Genomic DNA, 23,693 nt, shown 5'->3' with positions numbered 1-23,693 from the left:
CAGATGGGAGACTGGGGCTTTGCAGGCCATCATCTCCGTGCTTGTTTTCGGACCCTCCGGCGTTCTCTGCGTCTCGACGTTTTTGCCTTACAGGCCCAAACGTCCACTTCTTGCCTCATGTTATAAACACCTTGTGGAGTCTCGTCATCCCCACCCTCACTGCAATGTTTACCTCACGGAGCAGACAATTTGGCTGTAAGAAAAACTCCCCCCCACCACCACACACGCACACACACAAACTCCACACACATTAAAGGCAACATCATGGCAGAGCACTGTGAAATCACTCACCAAACAGTACATTTTAAGCGTCACACTTGTTTTTTGCCCTCTAAGAGATTATCCTCTCTTTTTTTTTCTCCCCCCCTTTCATCTTTTCAGTTGGACGTCGTGGGAAGATCCGTGCAGATGTGAACAGATGCAAAATTGTCTCTCTGTTAGGGCAGTTTCACCCAAAGCCAGAGCTTTTTATTTGCTCATTGGGGACACTGTGATCAGCAGGCCACCTCAGTGAACAATGTCTGTAAAGCAAACAGTGCCATCTAGTGGAAGGAAGATCTAAAATCGTTCACTTTCTCTTATTTGAAGTTGCAGCAAATCTTCTATTTGACATATACAGGATTCATCAAACACACTCATAGATGCGGTTCTTTAAAAAAAAAAAAGCCACCTGGAACTTCTCCTCTACAAGCTTTAGAGTCTCATCTGATTAAGAGGGGGATTGTGATTCTCATAAAAGAGGGTTTGAGGTCTGTCTGGAATTTCCTTGCAAACCTAGAGTCTATTTTTAATTTGCTACCTTTTTTCCCTCTATTTTCTCTTCTTACGCCACTTCCTCCACCTCGTAAAAGCAGTTAATTAAACTCCCTGAGATAAAGCGCGTCACGTGGTGGGGAAAATGCTGCAGTTGAGACCAGTTTACATCTCCCCGCGGAGCGATGGTTTAGAGAGGAACTCCGCTAGCCAGCGTTGTTTGTCAAGATTTCCTCTTGACCTGTCCCGTTTCTCTTCACTCGAATTTTTCTGATGACAATATCTACATGCGCGACCACAGGACAGGGTTCGGTTTTGATGCGGGTGATTCTGCTGCTTGTAAATTACACCTCTCGTTCCTTGCCCAGGTTTGCGAGGGGGCAGCACGTTTCATCAGGTCAGCTCCTACTACTTGAACGGTAACAACATGAGGCTGATTAAAAAGATCTAGAGCACCCCCACCGGCTGCTGTTGAGCTGTAAAGGTCAACCAAGGTGGAGGGGGAGAAAAATAACTCTTTATATTAACCCACACAGTGGGTTAAAAGAAACCCACCGAATGTGGGCATTCATTTGTCACAGCCCTCTTTGAATGTGAGTAGTCGTCACACTCACAGAGGGCTGACTAAGACCTGGCCTGCAGGCACCCGTCTGTTTTCGACCTAATGAAGTTACGTGTGTTTGTGTGCTGAACACGCACTAAAAATTTCGTTTTGTTGCTGTCTTCCTACCAGGTGGCATCTAAATAACAAAGCTGGGTCCAACCGACCATAGTGTGCAGTGCCATGCAGGCGTATTTATACGTCATCTTGTCACATTTGTGTTATCACAAATCTTTTGGAGGAACATACGTGAGAACATTAACTTTTTAAGTGGAAGGAAAATTCTACTTTTTTTCTTTTAATTGCGGTCAAGTTCCAGACGAATTCTTTGTCCGGTTTATCCTTGCAGAATAAGCTGGAGAGCTTCAATGAGAAGCAGTAATCGAGCTTTCTGTGACTGCCATTGTAGTCAAGTCCATCCATCTCCTTATCAACTCTGACCAGCTTCCAGGTCTCCGATATTGAAAGGCATCTTCACAGCATGATGCTGCCACAGTCGTGTTTCACTGCAGGGATGGCCTGATTACGGTGATTTGCAGTGTTTCCGTCTGACAAGCGATTTTGCATGTAGGCCATAAAGCTCTTGTTTGGTCTCATCTGTCCCACTTTCTTCCAAATGTTTGCTGCGTCCCTTGAATGTCTTGTGACAAACTGAAAGCATTTCTTGCTTCATGGTAAATCTCTAGCTTCAAATATTGTTTTGTAACCTCAACCTGCTTTGAACATCTCCATACTCTGCTTGCTATGTTCTTTAGTCTTTATGATCTTGCGAGTTTGAAATGTTTTTTCTAAGATTCTATATAAAAAATTAAAAAAAATTGCTTGCACTGGATTTTATTTAGGACCATCATAGTATGGTGAGGTTAAAACAAAGCTCTTACATTTAAAAACAATTTATTCTCATCCTTCCACTTCAACCATAAAACTAACTGAGGCTTGTAGTTCTCATGTGACAAAATGTGAAAAATTAAAGGACTATGAATCTTTATTTCTATGGTTCTATGGTTAGTTGCTTCAAATGCATATCTCCCTCACTCATTTAAACCTTTTGCTGTTTTTCATTCTTTTCCTTGGTACGTGGCTGTAAACCTTCCATTCCCTCCCCCCCCCCCAATTCTTTCTTGCGTTCTGACTCTCCTCCTCTGCTTGTCTTTAAGAAACCATTATGACCTCTCCGCACATGGCTCTGGGCCACTAGTGTAGCCTTATGATGCTATCTGAAGTCTTATCAGGGGTGTGGAGCCAACCCGACCCAGGCCAAGAGCCTCTTAGCTTTACAGGGTGTTCCCACCATGGCCAACCGAGCCTCAGTTTGGCTCGGCCCATGATAGCTCAGAGCCAGCCAGACCTCCACAGCCACCACCCATCCCACCCTCCGTTCCCTGAGTCTTTAAGGCCCCCCTCAGGGAGCGCAAGTGCGCAGCCCCACGCACTACCGCCTGGCCCACAAACACATAGTGCACACACATGTCTGCGTGCACCGTGTGCATATTTTTCAACAGTTTGCTCATACGCACAGGCATTCAAATATATCACAGAGCCAAGCATGCACAAACGTGTATTAATCCTGATTAACTCCTTATGTGCAACTGGAGCCACTGTTTTGCCTTTGACACAGCGCTACAGAGTTTAATGCCTGCACAGAGTTGCAGACATATCACACTGTTGCTGAGTATTAAAGATATTTGTCAGATTGACCATCTCAGAGTACTTTGACGATCATGGCTGCATCTTCTTTAGTGGTTTATAAGTTGAAGATATGCCACCTTTGTAAAAGATTTATTAGAGTCAATAAGAGCAATGTCTGTTTGTGACAGTTTGTTGCTGTAACTGGATGTTTATCAGTGGCAATGGTTCAACAAATGACTGTTGCCATAAATCTTTTAAGTATAAAGCCTACTGACCACATGGGAGGGCAGTTTTACATTTACAAGCATCGTCATGACTTTGGTGAAGTCATGACAGGCTGCTGATAATGAATATCTAAGTAGTGCTTTATTAGACAATCCTTAGTTTAGATTTGAATAATCAGATTGATGTGCGTTATGTCAGGGGTTCCTGATTTATATCCGCAATAAGAGCTCTGTCTCCCTTTTCTGCCAATCTCAACTTTGGACACTCTCATCCCATTCCATTATCTAAAGTCAGTTCACTAATTTCTTTTTCATGTATCAGAAACTCTTTCCAGTACATTTTCTGTCTTTACCTATCTCTGGAATTGCTTTTTCCAGAGATAAGCTGTCTGAATTTCCACAGAATCAAGAAATCACACTGAAGTAGAACCTTTATGACATATTGATCTCCAAAAGCAACACATTGTGGTCCGATCTAAAAAATAAAAAAAATTCAAAAACAGAAACCAAATCACTGGCATCCATCAGTCTGGGAAGGGTTAAAAAGCCATATTTAAGCCTTCAGGACTCCAAGGAGCCACCGTGTAAGCCAATAGCCCTCAATGGAGAATGTGTAACAGTGGTGAACCTTTTGAGGGTTGGCCCACCAAACAAAATTACTCCAAAATGGCATCTTCGACTCACCCAGGACGTCACAAAAGAGCCCAGAATAACATCAAAAGTGCTGCAGATCTCACTGTCTTCAGTTCAACTTAGAGTTCATGATGCAACAATAACAAAGAGAAGGGAGAGCTTCAAGTTGCTGATCAACATGAATGCAAAGGTCTGTCTCGCAGTTCCAAAGAAACATCACAAAGATCCTGAGGACCTTTGGAAAAAAATTTCGTTGACTTCCATGGTTGTCGTTTTAATATGCAAATTTGATGCAGGTGCCTCTTTGTAATTGGCGGATCTGGGAAACGGATTGCGGATAGGTTACTAATAGGTGATGACGTATAAGATGATGCTGCTCGTCATTCATCCCAACCAGCCACACCGTCACCTTTGAAGCACCTATCAGTGAACACCTAAAGTGTCGTATCTTGCATTGAGGCCTTTTATTGTCAAGACAAAAAATAGAATATTTCCAATGATCAGTTGCATTACATCTGGTGTAAGCTACGACAGCATTTCAGAAAACGAGCATCACACCTACAGTCAAACCCGGGCCTGCTTTGCTGTTTTGGGACCTGAACGACTTGCCACAAGTGATGGAAAGAACAGGAGATCCTGAAGAAGAATGTCCTGCATTCAATTTGTGGCCTCAAACTCAAGGATACTTTGGTTATGTAACCGGACAATGATCCAAAGCACACCAGCAAGTCAACCTCTGAATGGCTCAAACTAATATACTGAGACATTTTGTGCAGATCTCAAAAATCTATCATCATACCAATATGACGTCATGCTGAAGCCACTAGAAGAAAATTGCCATCAAGTAATTTTCTTGCCACAGTAGAATAGAATAGAGTAGAATAAAATAGAACATAATGTCCTATGTGGTCATTGCATAAGATATGCTATGAAACTGAGATGGTTGTGGTAAAATAAAGGAGATTTAAAAAAAACCCCCAAATGAAATAAAACAATGCAATGCAACTGAGATTGCACTCAATGGTAAGATTAATGTTGCTCAGATTTATTTGTGCTCTGTTGAAAATTAGCCAAAAGAAATAATTATCTGTTTCAGAAATTAATTCAGGTATCAATTTTTCACTCGCTGAAAACAATTTTGTCTGTGTTTTAGAGTTTAATTTAATTATTAATGTAATAATTTGCAGGTGTGCAGCACTCTATTCACAATTCCAACAGAGAGTGAAGTCTATGTATTTGAGTAAGGAGACAACACATTAAATAAACTAAAATGATTTTAAAAAATGAAGGAATCCCCAATGTCTCCAGACTCCATCAGTGTCTGTGTGTGTATTTATGATAGCTGGTGTGTCAAGAGCACGTATTTGCCTCACGTGCTCGTGAGCATTACCTGCACATAATCCTAGACATATGCATGTGTGTGTGAGCGTGGGTGTGTGTGTGTGTGTGTGTGAGAGAGAGAGAATCAGAGAACATACCTCAGGGGTAAGTTGAGCCTTAGCGGGGTGAATGGCTCCAGTGTAGGACGACTTTGTCACAACCCCAGCCTGCTGCTCTTTGAATAAAGAGGGTCAAACAATGCTGACTCCACCACTGTAAGCCAACCTGCAGTCAACCTGTTCATTTTTCACCCGACAATAGAAAACGTCTCGAGTTACGACTAGCTGAAGCGGCCTCTTAAAATCCATAACTCTCCAAGACCCTATTTTTTTGTCCTGCTGTCCTTGATGTGCTCTGGCACTTCTACTTGTTACTCACAACCAAGTCTCAGACCAATACCACTGATGTAGGCTGAGGTAAAATAAATAACAAAGGCCTTTATCATACAACATGCGGACCAACTCTTATCAACAGAATTTTCCTGCTCTGACCCACATTTTTCCAATTACTACTTTTGTGTTTGTTTATCACATGATGTCTAAGTAAGACCCACTGAAGATTGTGGTTGCTATGTAACACAATGTGTTAAAGTTTCTAAGGTATCATTTCTCACCAGGTACAGACAATTGAGCTCAGGTCTGGAAAAAGTATTGAATTTTGACATGGAAAATGTGTTGCACCTTGAATTGCACTTCTGTTCTCATCTGTATTTGTTTCTGTTGTCAAAGTGTGTGGCAACTAGAAGTTGTTCTTCACTATTGATTCGTTGTGCATGATTTTTATCTCATTGCAACTTTTGGCACGGGCTGTTAGAGGATTGTCACAATTTGTGTGCCGCAGTTTCATGATATTATGGTTGTTTGAGATGCAAAGATCTCAAACAAAAATCAAACTATCTAGTTGCTGGTCTAATTACTTTGATTTTTAACATGAGAAGTAAACATTTGTTTTGCTGTGAAAAATAATATATGCATTGTTACTATTAGGCATTTATGACTTACTTTTAGCCAACCAATTTCTAAGGGTAAGCATACCACTACTGTTATCATCACTTTTTTTTTATAAAATGTCAGAAAAATTCAAGTCACTCTCGTTCTAGAAAAACAAAAAAAAAACATTATAAATGTTAACATGGAAATAGTTTAAGAGACCAATAAACTGAAGACATGTTTCACTATAAGCCTTTTTCTACCTGTCATCACTTCTAGCTGTTGCTGCACTCCATCTTCAATAAACACCTAATTCATATTGGATGACAAGGTCATTGTTTTATGTCATCTAATCCTAAAACTTTAACACTTTTGGCAATGTTCTAAGACCCATAATAATGTACTAACACAGGCCTTCCTTTGTATCTTGGATTAAACTATTTTACTTCCAGACTTTGGTACATTTAGCCCGTCTACCCAGGCAATAACTTTCACTTCTTTGGTACAAGTCTTTGCATTTCCTCATGAGGAGAGCCAAAATCTTTCGAAACTTTAGCTCCAAAAATTCTTATTTTGTCTTTTCTTTATTAGCGTTAAGGCTCTGGCTTTTAGGGCCCACGGTACCTCAGGAAAGGTTTCTACAGTGTCTATATAATGACTCTAAAGCATCAGACATTTTCAAAATAAGCCCAAGATTCCTCTTTCCATCCAAATCAAATTGGATCTCTTATTTATCTTAGAAAGGACAATCCCAGTTAGTATCATTCATGATTCATGGCAGAAAACAACTGTATGTGTCTCAGATTCCCCGACTTTTATTGAGTCTGCTCTGTGGCTGGACGAGTGTGCACATAATTTCTAACCCCGGCCCAATACACCACCTGATTATTATTTCTCGGCAATGGGATACTTTAATAGCCCTCTCGGCTCCCCTTGATTGGAGATGTGAGTGAAAATAACCCTAATATTCAGAGGAGAGAGGTGGGTGAGGGGTTTTTGGCATTCCCAGGGCACCAAGAGCCTGGGAATTCTAGGACTCTCGATGAGCTTTAAGGGGAAAAAAGTGTCCAAAGATGAAGCATCTCTATTATGAGTGAATGACGCGATGGAAGCACTGGACTGGATTTGTGGCTGTGTCTGTATTTTCACACGGAACAAAGGCAAAAAAAACAACAAAAAACTGTCTGTGATTGTTGTGGAACATCAGACTGACAGATTGATCTGGAGGTCACGGATTTGGTGATATGTGTATGAAATATCTTTTGGGTGCAACTTGAAACGTCTCGCTCTCTGTTCTTTCTTGCTGGTTTAGTGGAAGCTAAGCTGGAGGAAGGAGCCCTGCCTACAATTTGGTTCAGGTACAAAATATGAACACTTGTTGGTTTCCTCTTCCACACCAGAAGGTCTTGTCCTTCCTTTTATTCCTTTCAGCGAAATGTCACAACTGACAAAGATTTATAATTAGGAGTAACAATGCCTTCTGTTCACATGCAATTCATCACCCCAAACAATATGTTTCTTTAGCATGAATAGGAAAGATAATATGGTCAGCCATTGTTTCAGCTCACTGATTCAAACCCGGTTTGTCAGCCCCAAAAAATGGGAAGCTTTGGAGTAAAAGAAAAAGTCACATTCAAAAGTTCAAGCTAAAGTTTCAACAGAGCTCTATCTGAGCAACTTCCTGTCATAGATAATTTATTAGGCAATACACAAATCCAACTTTGATGAATGCTGACCAAATCTTAAAAACCACCCATGCAAAACTCTACAGGCACAAGAAGGAACAGATACGTCTTTCAGAACACCTGATGAAAGTTAGACATGCTTTAGGTCGCATGTAATAAGCAACTAACAGGAGCAATTTGCAAGCGGGAGAGGAAAGACGAACATATGGACATTCAGTAAGATGAGCTGAGGACTTTTTCCTTCTTAGTCAGAGTTGTGCTGCAGTGAAGACTTGGCCAGGCTGGGGCCAAAGGGGAGAATCAGAGGGGCCCAGCACAACACAGACGCCAGTCCCGCCACAATGAGCCACTTTAGGCCCTTGTGGTTTGGGCTCGGAGGCTGGCCGCCAGCTCACTGGAGCTCTCTCCGTTGCTTTATTTGCTACTCCTCTACATTTCTTTTTCTCTTTTAAATCATTTCTATGACTTTTTCATCCTCCCCGTTAGCTCTTTTCACGTGTTTCGGTTTGTTTCCACCCTGCATTCTTCCAGTTTTTGGTAGTTGTGAAGTGAACAACATGACAATAGATATCACTTTCTTTCCCCCTACATGTTGTAATGGGAAAAGGAAGGTTTTCAGGACTCACAATGTAGAACTAAATGCATCCCATAATTCAGTAGCTTGTAGTGTCTGCGCTTGAACTTTTTCTCTTTATTGAGCAGAGATTTGAAGCCGCTTTCTTTTTCGTTGTGTTTTGGAGGTGTTACTTGAAGTACAGCTCTCTTAAAGTCCTATGACTTAATTTCAGTCAGTTTCAAGTCTTGACCTTGACTAGGCCAGAGACAAATAGGTTCTTCTGGACTGACCTTGTGATTGATTAGATACATTTTTGTTGTACAGACGAGTTAGAGGCTGACTCAATGACCGCAAAGTCTTGTGGCTTCAAAATAAACCCAACCACTTTAAAGTCTTTGTGCTGACCTGTTTTCTTATGATTTTCTTCAAACAGTATGGTGTGTTGTGTAGCATGGTGTTTCAAATTCACAGAAGCCAGAGGCAGGTGGTTTAAAGTGGGTTGATACGATTTGTTTGGTTTTCCCTAAATATGGAGTTTGGTCATAATACACAACATCATTTCCAGTCTTTGGAAAAAAAACAAAACACACACACACACACACAAGACTGTATCATTACCTTTCCATCTCTGTGTTTTTCAATTGGTATCATGGGCTTTGTTTGGTTTACCCCAAACATTCCTTCTTCGATCTTATCAAAGCATATTGTATCACACCGTTTATTCCTCATTGGTTTGATTGAGAACTGTGTGCTGCTTTGGTCTGTAAGATGTCACATTACTCGCAGGCTTCTGTGTGTTCTGCCGTGTTACAGGAAGTCTCCCTCTGAAACAGCGGTGTGACTTCTGTCAAACCTCCCTTTGGCTGTTGACTGAATGATTTATGGTCCTCCGCTTCTCTACTGATGTCTTTATTGTCTCATTTCCTGTGTGCTGGCAGCAGGTGGGCAGTGACAGCTCCCACCCTGTCCTTGTCCAGGTTGCAGAGTCTATCTGCAGCTTTTACTCCTGGCTCAGCCGCTGGGGAGAGGAGTCACGCCCCATTGGTTCTCTGCATAGCTTCACCGCACCACCTACCTGTATGCCTGCCTACCTGCTTCCCCCCCCCCCCCCCCCCCCCCACCTGTGCTGTCCTCATAAGCAAAGGGTGAGAGAGTGAGGACAATGGTCTCTTTATTTCCCTGGCCTGCTCTGAAAGAAGTGCTCTTGTTCTTGGTTAATCTCTCACTTTCTGGATCATCTCTTGCTTTTGTCTCATCCTAACTCATATGCCTTTCTGCATGTCATGGGAAAATCCTCATGTGTGTCTTTCTTTGTACCGGTGGGAACGATCGCAAGGAGGGTGAAGGGCGGTGCCTGGGCCTTGTTTTTGGCGTCAGACACCCCACTGTTTTGGTACGCTTCCTCCTCCTCTCTTCCTTCAGTCCTCCCCTTTCCTCATTCTTCCATCCCAAGAGAGACAGCTTAATAAGGAGGTACGGGCCTGCCTTCCCTTCTTCTTTCTCTGTCTCTCTCTAATTAAGCCTGTCGCCTTGGGTCGGTTCTTTTTGTTTGTGTCCGCCTGACAGGCCAGAGACACCGCAACTCAAAACACATCTTTCTTAACAGTATTTCCCCTTCCTCCATCTGTGTTCCTCTTCCTGCACGTAAAGGGCTACTTTACCCAAATTGCTGAAGTATCTTCAGTGGCATGCAGCGGAGTGGCTAGTTTGACGTTTGCACGCTAAAATGGCATAAAAGATTAGAATGTTGTTGCTATTCAAAGTGGGACATCAGTAAATAAACTTATTGATTTTATTAAGTGAAAAGAATATCCACACTAACCTGACCTTATGTGGAAAAAATGCTGTGTTTACCTTGAGCGTAAAGTCTCATGTGTAAACCAAAAGAAAAATCCTTAAGGATTAACTTGGTTTTCTTTCAATCTATTGTAGTTTTTTTCTCTAGTATCCAACTATTAGTGATTCTACTTTGTTATTATCGCAAGTTAGATTTTAGGCCACTGCAGTTCAGGTAAATTAGCCTATATGCTAAATATAAAACATGTATATATACTAAATTACCTGCAAGATTTCAGTAATTCTTGCAACCTTGATGTGAGAAAGAATATTGAAATTTAATTAAATATCCTCTAGAAAATACAAAAACAGCATTTCTTTTGATTCAACTTTTCAGCACAAATACATGTTTGACTTTAGGTTTATTCAATGCATGTCATATCGTTACGAGACACTCAGTAGATTTTTGATTCAAGTGTCTCACTGATTGATCTGTGTGTTCAGTAATGCAGATCCCTTACATAAACTGGCCTATTTATTAAGAGGGCAAAACCAAAAGTAGCTTGTAGTAGTCCTGGGTTCAATTTCCGGTCTAGGAATGCTGCGTGTCTTCCCCCCTCTCTCTCTACCCTGTTTCCTGTCTATCTGCTGTTCAATGAAGGCCACTACTGCCAAAGAAAAAAAGATGGCTTGAGTCAGCATTTTTTGCTAAAGAGAAGCTGAGATGAGAGGGAGAATAAAGAACGAGTGGTAGGAACAATTAAAGGGACCGGGTGGGAGAGGAGAAGAAAGGGCCAGTGTGGACAGGTAGGCGGTGTGACTTCACCTCTCCATTGACCTGCCTTCTTTGAAGTAATCACCGGCTGGCTGGGGTACTCTGAGAGTGAGACAAAGAACGTCACATGCGAGGCCACATACCTTTAGGTCTCTGTCACAACCCGGCCGCGCCGGACGTCTAGACCTGCACACTGCTGCAGATTCATCACAGGTGCGAAGCAGGCGCGCAGAAGACTGCGCGGCATGCATTTGAGCCTTAAGGCAAGCAGGGACTCTGCTAACGTGAACTCTCTAGCAATTCTGTTAAGTGCTAGGAAATAACATTATTAGTAGCAAAGACTCTAACCTGCAGCGTGCGTGTGGTTGTCAGTGTCGTCGTTGTCAAAGGAAGAAACAAAAGAGCCAGCTTGTTTGCAACATTGCTTCGACTTACACGTTTCGTCAACTTTGGTTTCACGTTTCAGGCAAAACATTGTAAAACGTGTTTCCTCCAGAGAGGAAACACTTGAGCTTCTGTGAGAAACATGAACGCCCTGAAAAATATCAACGTTTTTCTTCAATTAGAGAAAGACAGATCTGGGTCAAGGCCTGAACGGTAGCTCTGGAGGAGTTGCAGAGATTCACATCTCGGATGAAAGAATGCGTTGACAGCACAATGATCAGTGGCGCACTCCACAAATCTGCCCTTAATGAAAGAGTGGCAACAAGAAAGCCAGTGTTGAAACAAAGCGGTAACAGGTCCTGTTTTCAGCTGCCACACGGAGATCATTGTGTTGTAGGCGATGATCTGGTCTGACGTGACCGAAACAAAAAAGTTGTGTGTAGTGAAAAACTAACATTGTGCATTACTGTGAAATACTAGTGGAAAATCAAACTGTGGGGTTGCAAATCTTGTTATGGGAGCATCCCCAGTGTCACACTTTGAATTTCAACATTATTAACAGACCAGCATGTTGTGGCCTTCAGCAGAGTAAAGACAAAATGTCAATAAAATTTTATCTAAATAGCAAGCATGAAAAAAAAATCAGAAAAAAATAAAAATAATAAAGAATCACCTATCTACAGTATGTGTACATACTGTAGATAGGCTGACAAATAGAAGAGTGGGGTTTGTTCTGCATACAAATGCATCCCACACTTTTTAGCTATCTAATTGTAAAAAAAAATTAAAAAAAATCTAACAATGCTTCCTTTTCTTTCCCCTTTACACTTCAAATCCCAGTCAAAAAAATGTTCCAAGGATAGCAAATTTTTTGCAACGTAATGTTTTGCTTTGCAAATTCAGAGCCATGACATAACATTTTGTTTCAATCTTTTCAACAGCCTATATTTGTTCCTAAGTGTGTTTCTCCACAGATTGCAGAGTGTTTTATGAGCGTAAAACAGGAACAGCCGAACTACTCTGCATGGAAAATTTAGGGACACGTGCAGCTCAATCTGAAGTGTTCCGAGCTTTGACGAGAGACCATTGTGTATTTAAAGAAACATAAACATATTTTTCACGTGTTTATTTTGAATTCAGTGAGGATGGCTGCTCCAAAGCTCTTGTTTCCACCTTCCAAATACGGAATGATTGTGTGTGGTAGCACTGCACATAAACAGCCGTAGATTATTAGCAGCGTTTGTGACTTAGTGGAAATAACTGAGCGTGTGCCTCTTGCCCGGGGGGACTGGGCGGGGGGCCGAGTTTCATTGTGTTGTGTTTTGATTATTTTGTTTATTTCTGTCCGACTCTGGGTTGTAATTGAGGCCTGTGTAAACTTTTGGTTGGTTTCTTTTATACTCCATAGCTTCCCCCCGTATTCTGGGAGGCAGCTTTGCTCACTTGATCCTCTCTTTACCCCCTTGTTCCATTCTGCCTCCTGTTGCTGCTCTGATGCCCCCCCTTGTCCCCCACGCTCCACATCAATAGATTTCATTAGCGTTTGGGGATTGGGGGGGGGGGGAGGATGGAGCACGGCTGGACGCATGCAGCAGGAAGCCAGACTTGATGTGGAGTCCGTGGAAGTGGTATATATGTATATAAGCTCATGCGTGTTTGTTTGAATCAGAGAAAAAAAGCAGGGAGAGGGAGTCGGGGTACCACAGCACTTCTTTTTTTTTTTTCTTAATCATTTTGCCATTTAATAACAGGTTTTGTACCACAGCTACTGGGTGCGGCTCCTAAGAAGGCCATGTAGTTCAGAGTAAGTCAGTGCATGCACACGCACACACACACCCCCGCACACGTCGAATCTCTGTTCTTCTCTGTAACTTGGCTGCTGAGTCCTGACGCAAATGATTGGTCACATTGGTTAACCTGCTCAATAAATATGCTTACAGTAGGTTTTATAGGTGAGGCACAACATGGCGGTCTAAATACTTTGAAGTTTGAAGCTTGCACCAAACCAAAGGGCTATTTTACTGGCGTTTCTAAAGAATCAGACTTGCATTTGATCGTGAAGTACTAGACCAGCATCGAACAGATCAGTATTTTGAAATTCTTACTATTTCTCATAGTTTAGATCATTTTTCATGGAGGCGTGTGTTTGGTTATTTCTGGGGAAGGGGGTTTGGAGGAGAACGGATTTGTCCAAGTCAAAATCCAAATTTTGTGTTCATCACGCCATCCCTGGTTTGCACGTTCTGAAAAACAAATGGATAATATTGATGTTGACTTTATAGCAGATTGCAGAAACAGCTATCAAGTCAGATGAAGAATGGACTGCAGTATTTACTACATAAATCTAATCCTGCAAGGTTTTTCTGTTTATTAAAATACTGCCAGTTTTTTTTTTTCTTTCTTAAAATTAGCTTATTCATGATGATACATGGAAGGACGATATGGTGACTTCTCAACAAGAATGTTGTGGTTCTGGTTTGAATGTCAGACACCTGCTTTTGTTAACGCCTGTGTTCTATTGAGAAGGTGTTCGAGAGTCAGGCCATTGTCACTGTTAAGATATGAATTCTGGTCAAAAACAGCAGTGCTGGGAAATGTTTCCATCCCTGTATGCTGTCTAATCACGTCTAAGAACCACACGTCCAGGCTTTAACGACTTTTCCTCTATTTTTGCTGAGTTTTACCTCAGGAACCTCTGAGTACAGTCACATTTTGCCAAGAATCTTAATCAGATACAGCAACCATTACATATTTCAGAGCAATCATTCAGAATTTTCAAGAAAAAGCAAATATGAATGACGCAGCGCAGCACTGAGACAGTGTGTACAGTATGTCTGTCAGAAGGCGGTGGGAATCTGCTTAACTACATCCTGAGTGCCGCTCCTGTGACAGTCCGACAGACAGACACGGATCTGTTTGGAGACCGGGAGTCGCTGTTTGTTGATGGAAGCTGTAAAGATCACACGTTAAAGAGCAAACCCAAACACTGTGCATGCTCACAGTGGTCACAGTGTAAGGCGAAACTCATACAGGTGCACGCGTGCACACGCAAACACTTCTCAGGAAGGAGATGAAGACTGACAACGGCCGTTACCCGAGACCCCCACTGCACATCCTCAAACCGGTCTGTTACCTGCTAGACTCCCATCATAGGTTTTGATCACTGAGCTGTCGCAGTCTACCTGAAACACACACACACACACACACCCCCACGGACCCCAACTTAACAGCAAGTTCTCCAAGGCCAGCAGTCAGAGACTGAGTAAATGAAAGAAGCTCTTTGACTCAACTTTTCTTTTGATGCGGATCACTAAAGCAAAAATATTTCAGGATACACAAGTCATTATGGGTTTAACTCCACTTGGGCGCATTCAGCTGACCTTATTAGTTCTGGGAAAATGTTTAAGAAATGTAGCACACTGGACCGGCTGTAGTTTTAAATTTGCTGGGAGAAAGAGATAGAGAGATAGAGAGAGAGAGAAATGAAAAAAGTAAAGTGACTGCTGAACGTGAACAGATACGTTTAACTGGGATCTGAACCGCACGAGTCTCACTCCAAGAGGAGAGCAGGTCAGCAGTTCATCACAGGGTGACTGTAATTCAACTGAATCAAATGAGAGCGTAAATGAGAGACGCAGCTGGGAAATCAATGGCGACACTAGAGGAGCTGCAGAAATCCACAGCTCAGGTGTGAGAATCTGCAGATGGGACAACTATTAGTTTTGCACGCCACAAATCTGGCCTTTGCGTAAGAGAGCTGGAATTGTTCAACTAAATAAACTACACAAAATCCTAAAGAACGTTTGCTACAAGTGATTTTGGGGAATCTTTAACTTTTTGGAATTAAGGAAAGCATGTTGGTGGCAGTATCATGCTATGGGGGGTGGTTTTCCCCACTAGGATAGAAAAGCTGAACAGAGTTAATGTTTGATTGGAGCTAAATGTAGCGTAGGCTCTTGCAGAAAGTACTTCAGAACGGCATTATATGCATGGATATTACGGTTATATATTAGTGCTAACCTACATAACTTTGTATGAAGAAAAATGGCTGCTGTGTTTGTTTATCTAATGCATGTGGACCCAAAAGCAGAGCCATAACAAATGCAGAATAAGAGAGAGAGAAGGGAGGGTAAATGCAGAAAGGAGAAGTGCGGACGGATGGATTTTTCCTCTCTTCCTCTGTGAGCCGTCATGACAGCTCCTTTCATCCTGGCTGAGGCCCCAGTGTTAGTGCTGGCTCTGCACTCTGCCTGCCACTTTATCTAACCAACGCACACGCACGCCCACACACGCTTACACACACAAATACACCCACACGTCAAACCCTCCTGAACTCTTGATTCTGCAAGGCTCCAGCCACAGCACATGAAATCTGTTTATATCATTTGGTAGCTGTGAAAGTGTTGGTTTGGACCACAGTGCCTGCCTCGGATCCACAGCCCATAAAGCTGAAGACACAGAAAGAGCGAGAGAGAGAGAGAGAGAGAGAGAGAGAGAGAGAGACAGAGAAAAGAGAGACAAAAAGAGAAAGAAAGAGAGAGAGATGAAAAAAGGGGAGAAAAGTGCAGTTTTATCTTTTCTTCCTGTGAGCCAAACTTTGCATGTCTCAGTTCCCATGTTCAACTCCTCTAAAGTATTGTTTTGTGCCAGTCGTTTGTCCCCGCTCTGCTTTTTTTCCTCCTAACTGCGCCCACCTTCTTCCACTCCTCCCTCCCCCCCCTTTTTTTTCTTACCCTGTGGCTCAGCTCCATTAAGCTCCAGTACGGGTTGCCAGTTTCTAATGATTATTTGGTAAGAATGGCATGCTCCATTTGCAAAGCCTGGCTGGATGCTTATCTGGCAGTTACTGGCCACCATTTTGGGACTTGAGTTACAGAAAATACTTACAGGGGTCATTACTGCGAGCCGGAGTTCTCTTAGTGAAGACCAAGAGTCAAAGTGGTGAAACACTTTGACTTCTCTTTGGGTTTCTGACATAAATTATGAAAACATTACATTTGAATCTAAAACATCCACACCCTAACCCCAGAAGATTATTATTCGTGGACGGTGTTAATGCTTTTAGCTGGTGTTAATGTCCTGCGTTTGTTTGCCTTGGGAGAGATTATTAAACTTTTACCAAGTTGTGTGTGTGTTTTTTGTTTTTTTTTAGTTTTGAAGCCCAAAGGTGCAGGGTGTACAAAAATAAACCTGATTGCCCTGGTTTCCAAAGATCACCTTGCCTTGTAATTACCTGGGAGTCATAGGAGTGCCGCCGATGCTGTCACTCGTAATCACAACCCTGAGCCTGCCAGCGTCAGTCCCGACCTTCCCTCACACCTCGCCTCCCGACCGGTCGCCTTTGTTTTCTCCTCTGCCTTTTTAACCGTTTATTTCTCTCTCGGATGTCCTTTTTTTAAAAAATAATTGTATGTTAATCAGAAAGTTTGGCCAAAACGACAGACAGAAAAGATAAAAAATAAAACCCGTTTATGGACGCAGTGTGAGATGTAAAGGTCATTAAAGTCAATAAAGGACTTTAATGACCTTTCTTTTGATTAAACCTATTTCTGTTAAAATAATTTCATCTAAAGATAAAATTCTGCCCCTTGGTTTTTGAAGCACTGCGCCTTAAGGAATATTTATTTCAATTTTACAAAGTATAACTGAACATGTAAAACCTTGTAAATTATAACCCTATAAAGAAATAATACATCAAATATTATATTGTGAATATTTGCTTTTGTAATCCTGCCTTTTTGGTTCCTAGTAGCTGTAGAGTCGCAGTAAATTGAAGCTTCAGTACAAACTCACTTTAAGTCATGTCTTTATGTTTTATTACCTCCTTTTTTTCTTTAATTTTCATTTTGTATTCTTACATTTTAATTCTCATGGTTGTGATCGCCACGATTTTGTGCAGACAAATTTGAAAAGAATAAAAATTGACCAGAGTACTTTACAATTTAGTCAACTGAATGATAAAATAAATACAGAAAAAAAAAATAAAATCCCATGGAGTCCAGAAAAAAAATCTTAACTTCTTTGGCTAAGCAAACAAATCCCTCTGGAAGTAAAATGTGACCCACGTCTGTTTCAGGATCATCACTCTTTCAGATATTTTAAGTTTCTTTTCAAGCTTTTTGACATACAGTTTGGCATCTTAATGCAATATTTCCTGTATGTTTTACTGAATTCATCCTTTCCTCTGCCAGGAATTAAGATGACGGCACCACCACCATGCTGCAGCGTTAAATGTTCTGCAGCCTCAAACATATTTGAGGTTTTCAAAAGATAGAGAACAATAAATTTGGTCTGTTCAGAGATTTCAGTCTTTTTTCTTTTACGTCTCTGAAAAGTTTTTTCTTCGTCTTCATTTTTTTTTTACAGCAGGTGTAATTGCACATAGAGCTGTACAGCTCCAAAATGTGCTAAATCACCCAGAGAGGTGTTCTTCGGTTCAGTGGAGCTCCTAATGGACTTTCGCTATAGATGCCTGCGGCTTCTGTTGGTTTTGTTTGGGGTTCTCAAAGTTCCTTTAAAGCTTTAAAATTTGTACCACCTGGTGTTTCCTCATAATTATTCTTAGCCAGGCATAAACCAAACAGGCTAAGTCTGAGATTTCGTTATCTGAGATCTCAAATCTCTCGGGGCGCCAGAACCTCTTAATGGTTTTATTTGCCTGTTTTTCTACTTTGATATAACAGCAAAACGACTCATATGTCACTTTCAATGCGGTGGAAGTCCTCTGTCCTCTGCAGTACTTTATCAGGGATTGAAGACATTTTCACAACTGTTTCATTGTATGGCTGCTCGTCTTTACGCTGCCTTGAGCCTTTCGTATGAGGGGCCGTTTAGGACAAAATTTACGTTTTGTCTCTCACACACTACCAAAAACTCTCGCATACTCCAAAAAAGTAGCCACGCACACTCCAAAAAATTACGTTTTGTCTCTCACACACTACCAAAAACTCTCGCATACTCCAAAAAAGTAGCCACGCACACTCCAAAAAATTACGTTTTGTCTCTCACACACTACCAAAAACTCTCGCATACTCCAAAAAAGTAGCCACGCACACTCCAAAAAATTACGTTTTGTCTCTCACACACTACCAAAAACTCTCGCATACTCAAAAAAATTACATTTTGTCTCTCACACACTACCAAAAACTCACGCATACTCAAAAAAATAGCCACGCACACTCAAAAATTACTCACGCACATTCAAAAAATACTCAAATTGCGTATACACACACTACTAAAATGTCACACACACACACACAAACGTTAACTTTCTCGCTCACATACACTACTAACAGCTCGCTCACATACACTGCTAACAGCTCGCACACACACAGACGTTTATCTCTCACATACACAAGACTAAAGTTGAACACACACACAGTACTAAGACTCGTTTTATGTATGTGTGAGAGCGAGACTTTTTATGAATGTGTGAGAGCGACACTCTTTATGAATGTGTGAGAGCCAGACTCTTTTTGAATGTGTGAGAGCGACACTCTTTTTGAATGTGTGAGAGTTGTCACGGAAGAGGCGGGGCATAATTTTTGGATCAAACTGCGCATGCGTAGATCCTAAACTGTATGTTCTATTACTTAGTATATTTGTGCTTTTAAATATATATAGAACGTTTAACTTTCTTGTAGATTAATTGTGCTATAGAAATAAATGAATCTGATTGATTGATTAAAAATAGCAAAATTGCTGTAGTACAATCTGTCCACTGGGTGCCAGATTGTAGCACTGCGGGCAGTCGTTGAATCGTTTAATGCGCCTGTCAAAGTGCTGGTTGCCTCCGGAGAAGATAGAATGGTGTTTAAAATGGCAGCTGCCTGACCAATTCTCTCTCGTTTCGAATTAGAGTTAGCCATGTTCGGTATAGCAAACTCTTTCTTCTTCGGCACTAGTTGGCGCCGGTTAATAATTCCTGTAATACTGGCACCCAGTGGACAGATTGTACTACAGCAATTTTGCTATTTTTAATCAATCAATCAGATTCATTTATTTCTATAGCACAATTAATCTACAAGAAAGTTAAACGTTCTATATATATTTAAAAGCACAAATATACTAAGTAATAGAACATACAGTGAGTCAACAATCGAAACTTATAGTTTAGGATCTACGCATGCGCAGTTTGATCCAAAAATTATGCCCCGCCTCTTCCGTGACAACTCTCACACATTCATAAAGAGTGTCGCTCTCACACATTCAAAAAGAGTCTGGCTCTCACACATTCATAAAGAGTGTCGCTCTCACACATTCATAAAAAGTCTCGCTCTCACACATACATAAAACGAGTCTTAGTACTGTGTGTGTGTTCAACTTTAGTCTTGTGTATGTGAGAGATAAACGTCTGTGTGTGTGCGAGCTGTTAGCAGTGTATGTGAGCGAGCTGTTAGTAGTGTATGTGAGCGAGAAAGTTAACGTTTGTGTGTGTGTGTGTGACATTTTAGTAGTGTGTGTATACGCAATTTGAGTATTTTTTGAATGTGCGTGAGTAATTTTTGAGTGTGCGTGGCTATTTTTTTGAGTATGCGTGAGTTTTTGGTAGTGTGTGAGAGACAAAATGTAATTTTTTTGAGTATGCGAGAGTTTTTGGTAGTGTGTGAGAGACAAAACGTAATTTTTTGGAGTGTGCGTGGCTACTTTTTTGGAGTATGCGAGAGTTTTTGGTAGTGTGTGAGAGACAAAACGTAATTTTTTGGAGTGTGCGTGGCTACTTTTTTGGAGTATGCGAGAGTTTTTGGTAGTGTGTGAGAGACAAAACGTAATTTTTTGGAGTGTGCGTGGCTACTTTTTTGGAGTATGCAAGAGTTTTTGGTAGTGTGTGAGAGACAAACGTAAATTTTGTCCTAAACGGCCCCTCATACTTTCGTGTGTCGCCCACTTGGTGATGCCTGCTCTCAGAAAGAAACCAGTGGTTTGTGTGCTTACATGTATCATTTGTTGGTTTGATCCACACTCCACACCCACTCACCATTTCTGCTCTGTCACTACCTCAATCTGTAACTCTGTGCGAGCCCGGCCCATATAAACATGAAATCAAATCGTTAGCTCAAGTTTCATTTGAATATTATCAGAGCAGCGTTACGCTCACGTGGTTTTCCCAACATGACCGTGTGTGCAGACACATGGTCAGGTGGCAAAAACATGTGGGCAGATGTTCCAGGTGGGAACAAGTATATGTAAATATGTGAAATATGTGTTCTGCATGTGGGAATGTTGCATATGTGTAACATGCGCAGTCACACAACACAGATTCCACATGTGGAAAATGCATCTTGTTTGAAACATCTGTTCACGTGTGTTTCACTAGTGGAAATTGTGCTGTTTAGTATTAGCTAGTTTCGTCTGAACATTAGGTTTGCTATGCCATATATTAGCAGCACAAATCATGTATGGGATTAGCAAGGAGCAATATGCACGCATAATGTTTTTGTTCTAAAAGTTTTACATAACATAGTGGTAATTTTTTTTTTAAATATGAGACTTCCAACACAGTTAATAGTGAATTTATTGTAATTGCATCTCAGACTTTAAACTCTTAAAGACTGAACTTTAATAGTTAAGTTTTATACTCTTTTAAACCAATAAAAGCATTTTATACACATGCAAAAAAACCAACAAAAAAACACAGTGTCACACAACTCAGCGCAAAAGTTCTGAAATTACTGATTCATTTCGCAGCTGAAAATCTTATTGACTCCAATTTGAACCCACAGAAGTGCAGAGACTGCTCCAGCACTGCTTCTCCTTTCTTGCTTAATTGTCAGCTCATCTTTGGGAGCAGTGCTGTTGTTTACTCCTCTCGAGTAAACAACATCTTCATCTCCTCCTTCTCCTCCACTCTCATTAGAATCCAATTCCAGCAGCCAAATCTTTTTATGGACCTGGCCCAATTGCCTCTTAATGCTTTCGCTATTAGGCGGCGTGTAATCAAGCGGGCTATTTCCATAAAACAAGTCACAAAGAGTTAGCTGTTAGACGTGGGAGCGGCGCTGTCGCTCTTCGCAGCCTGTTGCTCACTGTACTCTCTGTTATTTAAAAAGCAGCTGTACACACCTTCAATGAGACGATTATAATCTATGACTCTACCCACAATCTGGTTCTCTCTTCCCTCAGGCAGTATATAGCAATATTTAAAACTATGGGACTTTTTGCAGAAAAAAAAAAACAAAACTTGATGCCTTCCCGTAAGGCGAGCGGCAAAAAGCACAATTCATCATTCATAGCGAATGAGGGAAATAAAAGCGGGGCAAAAGAGAGAGACAAGAAACTAAATCCAGGGCTGTTTAAGTCAGGAACGGTGCCATGGCAACCAATTGCTATCTAATTGCGACGAGCCGCCCTTTTTGCGTGTAGCTACAGTAACTATTGGCAACTGTAGCAGGAGACAGACAATATCACCAAAGATGAGGGGTTGCTTGAGAGAAGGTCGAAGCAGGAGACGTAAAGACATAATAACATTCAGGAGATGAGAAAAAAAGGTAAACTTACTGCCTTGCAAAAGTATTCATACGCCTCAAACTTGTCCAACTTTTGCATTATGTTGGGATTTTATTTAGCAAACACAAAAGTGAAGTGGTACACATATTTGAACGCTTTTGCGAATAAAAACAGGAAAATGTTTATTTTCCCACTGTATTTTGACTCCCCTAAAAAAAAATGAATGCATTTTTCAAGACAGCTGAGGAAAAAATACCACACACAAAAGGAATTTGTAAATTTAAAAAAATTCTAAATATTTTGATTAAAAAAAAAACTCAAAAAAAATCCCATCACATTCCCTTGTTTCACAGATAATTTCTCTTTAAAAGCGCTTTTGCTTCTTAAATCCCTGCTGACTACAGAAGGGCAGGAGAAACCGGCTTGAACTTGCTGCAGTGTTTTCGCCCTTCCCTGCCCTCACAAATACAGGGTGGGAGGACGATGTGGAGTCAGAGGTTAGCAAGAAGAAGACATGTCAGAGTCCCCGCAGGGCCTGGGGGATGAACACCAACAGCTGACTGAGGCCGAGTGCATCAGCTGGAGTTCCTGGCTACTTTCTTCTCTGCCTGGATGATTGCTTTTGTGCCTGCAGGTTAATGATGTCACTGGGTAGACAAATGACGTTTTATTCAATGCATTTATTTTAAATGCGAGATCCACCCTCATGGCTGTGCCTTCGTGGTCATGTGTCACAGGCCGTCAGCCCGTCACGACAAAGTTGGGCCTCTTTGCACTTTACAAGGTCGGAAAAGATAAGGATAAAGGTGCATGTGTAGATTAAGTAACTGATGAGTATCTAATGTTTCTAAAATTGCCCAGTTAGACAGGTGAAGTATGTTTTTATCTGCAGTGTCTGTCACTCACAAATTAATGAAAGTGCTGTTGTGCTAGTAAATACTAGTGTTGCAAAAAAAATAATATATATATATAATTTTAAACTAGAACTGCAAGCAGTTATCAACAAGTTCCAAGTCCTACCCAGCAAGCCCACCCCATGCCTAGTCCCTCTTTGCACACTCTGCTCACATCCTGCCAGAATGGCTTCACTGAGTTTCACCACGTGAAATTAAAGACAATGAAAGCACACTTATAATAAAATAAATTAAAGACCAGTCTTATTAATCTCCTGAAGCCATTTCTAAACAATTTCAATTCATTTTTTCTACTTTTAAAATGCATTAATATTTGTAAAACCTTGTTATTTTCTTTCACTAGGACCATTCAGCATTTCTCCTTATATTGTTGCTTCCCGTCCAAGCAGCGGTGCGGCATGAGTATGGGTTCACCAGCAACCATTTTAAAGGAAGAATCTCAGGGTCTTCAAGCCATGACCATCAGCGTTCGCTGGAGTTGTTCACAGCCGAATGTGATGCCAATCAGAATCAGCTCCTCCAAGTTTGAGGCCATGGTTGTCAACTAGAAAAATGTGCGTCGCTCTCGCCAGGTCAGGGGTTGATATCTTCTTCAAGCAGGGGAGCCCAAGTGCTTTAGTGTTGTGTTAATGACGATGTGGTAGGATGAAGTAGGAGAAAAATAGACAAATTGGGGCCTCATTATCTCGAAGGCTGTTAAAGAAAATCATGAGCCAACAAGTTCTTAATTTAATTGGTTTGTCAACATTTTGACCCTTAACTATATCCCCTCCGGCAAGAGAACTTTACTCTTTTATTCGTCCTTTGGAATAGTTCACGTGTTTTTGAGTCGAGGAAATCCAGAACTGCCCATCAATCCAATCTCAAATTATATTCGATTATTATCTTATTATGCTTCCTCTTCACAACCTATCGGTAAGCGAAAAAAGACATTATCTTCTGAACCCCATACTGATCCCCAACCCATAGATTGAGATCTTCAGCCTGATAGGAAGTGAGAAATCAACT

This window comes from Xiphophorus hellerii, chromosome 13 (assembly GCF_003331165.1).
Source record: "Xiphophorus hellerii strain 12219 chromosome 13, Xiphophorus_hellerii-4.1, whole genome shotgun sequence".
In the NCBI taxonomy this organism is placed as follows: domain Eukaryota; kingdom Metazoa; phylum Chordata; class Actinopteri; order Cyprinodontiformes; family Poeciliidae; genus Xiphophorus; species Xiphophorus hellerii.
Note: the sequence above shows the minus strand (reverse complement) of the source record.